Source organism: Balaenoptera physalus, assembly GCF_965194825.1.
Source record: "Balaenoptera physalus genome assembly, chromosome: 1".
Classification (NCBI taxonomy): domain Eukaryota; kingdom Metazoa; phylum Chordata; class Mammalia; order Artiodactyla; family Balaenopteridae; genus Balaenoptera; species Balaenoptera physalus.
The window spans coordinates 143,085,636-143,093,388 of record NC_138882.1 but is presented as its reverse complement, the minus strand read 5'-3'; the positions used below and the strand labels follow the sequence as shown (position 1 = coordinate 143,093,388).

Genomic DNA, 7,753 nt, shown 5'->3' with positions numbered 1-7,753 from the left:
ATGCAGGGTGCCAAGCAAGGAGTCCAGGGCAGCTAGTGCTCAAAACACCCGAACTCCCAATGGCTTTCAGGAAAGCTTTTTTTTTTTTTTTAGGAAAGCATTTTTAAATGCAGGTGAGGGAGTGGAGTCACAGGGTATATGATCAGCTTGTGCACAATTCTCTGATTGGTTGGTGGTGAGGTACAGGACAGTGTCACTTTATCAGTCCTCAGGTACCAGGGGGCTATGTGTTCATGGTCATCAGGACTTTAACTTCTTCCATTTGGTGGGGGTTTAGCATCTGTAAAACAGCTCGGGAAAAGTGCATCAAATACTGTTATCTAGGTACTTCAGAGAGGAACTAAAGCAGAGGACACGTTGGGAGGGTTCTGTTCTGGAAGGCTGCACAGAGTCTAGCATGGTTACAGAGCCACGGAGAGAGAAAGAAGTGGACAAACACAGGGGTTTGGGAATGATTAAATTTGGGGATTGAAGGAAGGAGAGAAATCAAGGTTGACGCCTGGGGTTATGTCTGAATAACAGGGCAATAAGTGGTGCCTTTATTGCCTCGAGAGCCTGGAGTTGTGGCGGTGGGGTAAGCGTTGGACAAGCTCAGCCGGAGGCACCCAAGAATCGGAGCTGGAGGTGGAGCTCAGGAGGTTACTGGATTGGAAGTCAGCAGTGGCTTCAGGCCTGCGTGAGATGTTCGGAGAAGCAGCGAAGGGGTGCAGATTGAAAAGGGACTGGGCCTAGGAATTTGCAAACTCTGCAAGGGGAGGGAGGAGCCAGCAAAAGATAGGGTCAGTCCTCCAGCCTCCTTCCTCACTTTGCTCAGGCTGCGTCTCAGGCTGGAGCCCCTCTCCGGGTAAGGCTGGCAGAAGCGTGGGGCACGGGGTGGGCGCTATCCTGGGGCCCCCTAGCTTTACAACCTGCTCTGTCCCTCACTGGCCCGTGAGAAAGGCACCTTCCTAGGCATCCCTTACCCTGAAACTGGGGACATTAAAATAGTAGTGCCATGAGAAGACAATGAAGACCAGGAGGAAATGAGGAAAGACTTAGGTACTAACTTTAAAAACAGAGTCGGGAGGTGAAATTGACAGTGTCTTTTGGAAGCAATGGTATAAGTGAGAGCTTTAGAGCTTAGGGGGCCTCCTCCTCCATTCCCTAGATGTGAGGTCTTGAACTTTATCTGCAACCTATTTCGTCAGAGTATTTCTGCATTTCCTTCACTGTTAGAACAATTGATTGAATTCTTTTTTCAAACAACAAAAGGAATAACATGTTTACTGTTATAATCATATAAATGTAAGCAAACACATAACTAGAAAAGTATGTTTTTTGTGTGTGTGTGTGTGTGATTACAAAATGGGGTACTTTTCTACATACCAAACCTTAAATTTTGAATTCTGTATCATGGGCTTTGTTTGAATTCTAGACCCTGAGCACAGCTGCACGGGAGACCAAATCCTGCTCTGCAGAGAACTCATCCTCCTTCCAGGACAAGGACCCTCAGTGGGTGAGCAGTGGTAAAAAACAAAATTCAACCAATTTGAAAGTCGAATTGAGCAGCATCCCATCTAGCAACTAGAAGTGTGCTCCTAGCAATTACACAAAATGGAAGGTTTTTAAGAAGAAGCAGCGTGGGGCAAGGGAGTCATTAGGGAAAGAAAAGATTACTTTTTCAGGGAACTCTACCTACCGCACTGTGGTAACCTAGATGGGTGGGAAGTCCAGAAGGGAGGGGAGATCTGTATGTGTGGCTGATTCATTTTGTTATGCAGTGGAGGCTAACACAACATTGTAAAGCAACCGTACTCCAACAAAAGTTAATAAAAAAAAAAGAAAGAAAATATTACTTTTAGGTCAGAACATCTTTTAGGGGAAGGCAATGGCAGTTTTATCGTGCAGACTGCTTCTTCCTCTGGGGGTCAGGCTATGGAGAGGGCCCACATGACAGATGACCTCCTTGGTGCCAGTCAGAAAATTCCAAACTGGTTGGCTAAGATTGCATTTCTGGGGAAGTTGGAAACTGCAAGTAAGTCAAGTATTAAGTCTAGGTTTGGTGTTCTGGGCTTTAGCATAAGTGATGCCATTTGGGGCCTGTGGTTGTTGCTTTAGCAGCAGCTAAGACTTGGTAGTTGAGTGGCTTGGTAACTGGAGAAGTGGAGAGGGGTGTGGGAACAGACATATTTTACAGAGAAATCAGGGGAATTGACCTTCTGAACACATGAGGAATGATTCTAGGGTGGGGACCCTTAACCTGGAGCTTTGGTAGTCTGATATTATTAGCAGAATCCATGACTTTGTCACCGCTAGAAATCACAGGTATTTTCATTTCATGTTACAGTTTTGCAGGTATCATGGAACACAGTTTTACACTCTAAGTCAAAATTCAAAAATAGGTTAGATCTGCTGCTCACTCTTGTTAAATAATAGGTTAAGAAGATCACATATTCTATATCTCAAATTATTGTTTTGATAACTGTATCATGCTAAATTCCATTCAGATAGGAAAGAAAACAAATGTGGTCTCTTTCCTGCCCAAGATGCTAGACACCCTGAAATTCTATCCTGAACTCTGGGTTCAGAATCCCTAAATCAGGGTGGAAAACAAGATTTAAACACCGAGGCTGGAGCAAACTTGGTAAGTTTCAGGTCAGGCTTGGGGGGCCTTCAAAAAGGGTTTAGCACAGGAGAACTCCAGGGGCTTTTAATCAGTGCAGTGATGAGTGCTGCATTATGTTCTAAGGAACTTGCTCTAACAATATACAGCAGGAGGGCGAAATTTGGAGACAGGAATCAGGAAGGGTGAGAAATGTTGAGCAATTCACACACCCAAGGCATTGTGGGTGGGAGGGTTGGCGGGGTGGTAAATGTGTTGGTGTGCCTTTTAATCGTGTGATTCTTACTCATTTTGCACGACTTTAGGCTGTGTTAAGTAGTTCGAAATGGAATTACAGTGGCCAATGGGCGCCTCCATGATGATTGTTCTTAAACAGTCGATGTTAGATTGTGAGTGTCTAAGTGTGACATTTTAGGAGTGTTAATGTGGGTACAGAATTTGTTTGGTAAGGTCCAAGGAGAGACATCACTGGAACAGGAGCCACGGATATAGATAAGACCCACCAGCCAGGGCTTAACTGACTTATGATGCATGTGTGATTGTGTGCAATAAGTGGAGAGAATCATAAATTGAACTTTGGTTTGTATCGTAGTCTCCAATTCCGGGACTCACCTGGCCTTCCTGCAAGGCTAGGCCACCTTAAACCAATTTCCTCTTAATCTGGGATGAAAAACAGCTTGTTCTGATTTGCATTTTCTTGGCTTGTGACTGCCATCATTTCATATATTTATTATCTACTTGCATTTCCTCTTTACTGAATTAACTTTTCAGAATAGGCAGCCTGTTCTTAGTGTGCTTTTTTTGTTTTGTTTTGTTTCTCTGAATTTGCTGGTGGTTTTGTGGACTTCCTTTTCTCGAGAGAAAGAACAGTTCATATTCCCACCCCATTCTCTGGACCCACCCAGCGTTTGACATTACTGTATACTTTTCTCATTTTAATTACCCAAAAGGTCTAACAGTTCCTGCTGCCCCTCTCAAGGTGGAGAGGGGGGATATTTGACCCAGAACTGACCATCATCAGCTTTCTCCAACACTGGAACCAGTTTTGTTAGCATTCCCCTGACTGCTAAAACTGAGCATGTTTTTATCTGTTTACTGTCCATTCTCATTTCTATGGTTTTGTGTCTATTTACAAAAATGGGACTGTACTATCTGCATTTTCTGCAGCTTGTTTTTCCTCTGATATATCCAGGACATTCCTAACCAGTGCATTGTGTCTCTGATACAGTCACTAATAGCCACCTACCTCTGACTCCTCAGTGGGCATAGGGCTTCTTTGGTTCAATCCTTCTCTTATTAAAGGGTATTGTTTTCTGAGATTTTGTCACAAAAAGCTCAGTACTAAAGCTTTTGTTCGTGCATTGTTAAGTCCAGGTGATTTTACACCTGGTGTAGATTCTTGAGCGGAGAGTATATGTATTATTTCTGATTTTAATAGGTGTTCCAAGTTCCTGAAAAGTTATAACTATTCCCACTCCAGATAGAGAAAAGTGATCCTAATTTTTTCTATTATAGCCACAACATCTGGGCTTGGGCAACTTTTCATGCTTAGTATTCATTGCTTTCCAATTTCCTCTTTTTTAAATTTTAATTTATCATTTTACATGAACTTTTACTATAAGAAACATTAATGATTTTTGTGGTGGTTTAGAATTTGTTATTCTCTCTTCTGTGAAGTACTTCCCTGTTTTACCTTTTTTGCAGTTCAGAACTCTTTAATGAAAATTGTCTGTTCTATACGATTAAATGGAAAGTTCTGGACATGGAAACTTTTTAAAAATGTTGAACATTTTACTGATTTTTCTTTATACTCATCTGATGAAGATTTTGTGTTTGTTTTTACTTTTGGATCAATATTTGATTATTTTAAAGTTTTCCTAGGATAGCATTAATTACATCTAGAGTTTTCTTAATTACTGTACATTTGCAAATTTATCTTTTAAAATCCTCACACTAGGTCCTTTTCCACGCTTAACTTTGCACATTGTAATTTTTTTCTGTTTAAGGAAAATTCTTACTTGGCTTTTGATTTTATTGTTTACAGTTTTAAATTTCTACTTTTATTTGAGCCTTTTGTCTTTTCTTTCCTTGGTTTAACTTAATCATGTTGTTTGAGGCACAAAGATTTTTTTTTTTTTAATAGTAATCTTTTATTTATTTATTTATTCTTATATTTATTTTTGGCTGTGTTGGGTCTTCGTTTCTGTGCGAGGGCTTTCTCTAGTTGTGGCAAGCAGGGGCCACTCTTCATCGTGGTGCGCGGGCCTCTTCACTATCGCGGCCTCTCTTGTTGCGGAGCACAGGCTCCAGACGCGCAGGCTCAGTAGTTGTGGCTCATGGGCCTAGTTGCTCCACAGCATGTGGGATCTTCCCAGACCAGGGCTCGAACCCGTGTCCCCTGCATTAGCACGCAGATTCTCAACCACTGCGCCACCAGGGAAGCCCCAAAGATATTTATATTTTTGGATTATCATAACTGAAAATTTTTCTTTGCTTCATTTCATACTTTTGACCTGAATTATGCTTTATTGTTCAGTACTGCCTTCTTTGTGCTTTAATTTTGTCAGCATTTATCTGTACAACTTTGCCCTTATTTTCAGTTTTCACTGGTGTTTTGCTTTAATAGTATTTGTAGGACATATAGAGCAGTCTTGTTACTGAACTGAACTTGGGTTCACTCACCTAACACACAGCAGTCAATCTACTGACACTGGGTTGTAGTGAAGGAAAGTACAGCATGTATTTGCAGGGCACCAATCAAGGAAAGTAGGCAGCTAGTGCTCAAAGGACCTGAATTACTTGCTTGGTGCCCTGTAAATAAACACTTTACTTTTCCTTCACCACAGCCTGGTGTCAATAGATTGACTTTGTTGCAAGAGAACCTGAGGTTGAGTTTGTAACAATTTTGGTGACCATGAAGTACCACTGTCCCAAGTGGGCGTCTTACCTGTGGCATATTGGTCCCTGACAGGAGGTGGCTGTAAGATTCTGTCCAACAGCTTCCTGAGCACCTTTGTCTCAGGGACAGCCCTGAGCATCTGCCACCAACTGGGTGTCAATGACCCTCAGAGATTTCGTGGTGAAGGAAACAGGGCACTTGCTTGAGATGTCTCTGCTAAATAGCCAAGCTCATGTGTGATGGCACCAGGGTAATTTTTCTTTTAGCCACTTGACTCTGTCTGTGGTGGGGCATTGATTTTGGGGATTTTCTGCATTAGACTAAGGAATCTGAAACACTGAGAGATGCCTCGTGTTTGCTGGCTGACCTCCTTGATATTTGACAGCACCAGCTATGAACAACTAAAGATGGGTAATCAGAGCTCTGTTCCAACTTGTAGCCCATTAGGGTATATTCAGCAGAATAAGGAAACTTTTAGCTATGCGCCTCTGAAAAGAAAAAAAAATGGGGTTCTATTGTAACACTGCTTGGTCTCATTACTCTTTAGGATCTGGGGAACACTGGCCCCCTAATGGCTCTCTAGATTATAAAACTATCTTTCAACTAGAACTATTCGTGAAAGGGGAGGAAAATGGGATGACGTTTCTTATGGATAGCTTTTTATGCTATTGTATCAAAGTGGCACTTATTCAGAGAAAAATGTAATGCATAGAATTATGATACACAAAGAAATTTCCTCCAATAAGGAGATATTAAAAGCTTTACCCGATTCTCCGGAATGAAGAAATGAGGGATTAATTCAACAAATAAATGCTCTTACAGTTCTGCCACCTCTGCCCCTGTATGGTGGGCAGAATGCGGAAGCAATCGCCAGGGTCCTATATCCCACAGGAGCCAACTCACCCTCACCTGCTCTGGCAGGAGCTGAGGAAAGCACACTGGTGTCCTTCTTGCTACCTGACAGGAAACCAATTTTGGCCAGGGAACAACCACTATTGTTCAGGCAGAGCATTTCCCACTGAGGCAGATTCCCATTGGAGGAATAAATACCCAAGATCAGCCAGCAGGTTTTGTGTGGATACACTCTCCCTTTTCAACCTCAGACTTGTTTAATTGGAAAAATAAGATACCAACCTATTGGGAAGACACTACCAGGATGGAAAATCTATTCTTCTCCATCTTTGCCACCCACAGCCCAAATTGGGCTGATGTTCAGAGTTTGTTAACTCCCCTGTTGGCTGAGGAAGAGAGGAGGATGGTGATAGAAAAGGCTAGAGAAGAGACAGATAGAATGCATGCTTCTGCCCCTAACAAACCCATACAAGCACCGGCAGCAGATGCAATTCCCACCACAGATCCAGGAAGGGATTGAGAATGACCTAGGGGATAAAGCTCGAATTGAGCATGGCAGGGAGTGCAACTTAGCAGGGCTCCAAAATGGAGAGCCAACACAGGAGGTTTCATAAGGTGCAAGGAGTGTGCCAACTGCCACAGGAGAACCCCTGGGTCTTTGGAGAGAATGTATAGGGCATATTGCCAAAATATAGATGTGGATGCCGATAATCCAGAGAATTTCACCGTTAGTTAATCAGAACTTATGGCTCAGACTGCCCCAGCTGCAGAACATAGAAGGGCTTTTTGGCCTGCCCATATCTCATTTGGCAGAAATTGCTTTCAGTTTTTCACAGTCGGGAGGAAATACAGACCAAAAAGAGACCCGTTAAATGAAGCAGCAGATGTCCCTTTTGGCGGTGACACTCACAGGAGAAAGGGAGAACAAGTCATCTGAGCAGAGGGTAAGATCCCAGGGAACCAAGAGAGTGAAGGGTGACCCCCAGAAAGGAGACCCCAAAAAGGGACATGTTAAAGTGGGTCCCCAGCAGTGCCTATCGTAAGCCAAGAAGGAAATTTGCCCCAGCTCAAAAAAGAAACTGGAAGAGGAGGAGAAAGCATTGTTCATGCTGTGGATAACGGAAAGTGACAGAGTGAGGAAGGCCTGGCAGGGAGTCTGCTTGTGGAAACAGGCTCCTTCCCACTTCCCAAGAGGACCCCCTGGTAACCCTTTCATGGGAAACTAACAAACTGACTTTCTGATTGATACTGGAGCCACTTGCTCTGCTTTGGACACTCGATTAACTAGTTAACCCAAAAAAGCGCAATGGCTAGAGGAGTCTCCAGAAAGCCTCTCCAAAAACTGCTTGTGCAACCTCTAGACTGTCAGATTGAGGCTACTAACTTAAAATACAGCTATT

The 7,753-nt window shown here is 43.0% G+C and overlaps 1 long non-coding RNA gene across 1 annotated transcript in view; it reads left to right on the top strand.

The window, feature by feature from the left end:
• The first annotated feature begins 795 nt into the window (after nt 1–795).
• LOC309639370 overlaps nt 796–7,753 on the top strand; it is a 62,626-nt gene continuing 55,668 nt past the window's right edge. The window contains exons 1-2 of the long non-coding RNA XR_014251625.1: nt 796–844; nt 1,415–1,495. This is a non-coding gene — a long non-coding RNA (uncharacterized lncRNA). The remainder of the gene's footprint in view (nt 845–1,414; nt 1,496–7,753) is intronic.